Here is a 558-nt window from a genome sequence, read left to right as displayed (position 1 = left end):
TTCATCATTTATATCAGGTATAACTCCCCAATGCAATCCCTCCCCCCTCCCCCCTCCCCATGATAGGCCCCAGTGTGTGATGTTCCCCTTCCCGAGTCCAAGTGAACTCATTGTTCATTTCCCACCTATGAGTGAGAACATGCGGTGTTTGGTTTTCTCTTCTTGTGATAGTTTGCTAAGAATGATGGTTTCCAGCTGCATCCATGTCCCTACAAAGGACGCAAACTCATCGTTTTTTATGGCTGCATAGTATTCCATGGTGTATATGTGCCACATTTTCTTAATCCAGTCTGTCACTGATGGACATTTGGGTTGATTCCAAGACTTTGCTATTGTGAATAGTGCCGCAATAAACATACGTGTGCATGTGTCTTTGTAGTAGCATAATTTATAATCCTTTGGGTATATACCCAGTAGTGGGATGGCTGGGTCATATGGTACATCTAGTTCTAGATCCTTGAGGAATCGCCATACTGTTTTCCATAATGGTTGAACTAGTTTACAATCCCACCAACAGTGTAAAAGTGTTCCTATTTCTCCACATCCTCTCCAACACCT

This window comes from Piliocolobus tephrosceles, chromosome 20 (genome assembly GCF_002776525.5).
Source record: "Piliocolobus tephrosceles isolate RC106 chromosome 20, ASM277652v3, whole genome shotgun sequence".
NCBI lineage: Eukaryota > Metazoa > Chordata > Mammalia > Primates > Cercopithecidae > Piliocolobus > Piliocolobus tephrosceles.
The sequence above is the reverse complement of the archived record's forward strand: the minus strand, read 5'-3'. Positions refer to the sequence as shown.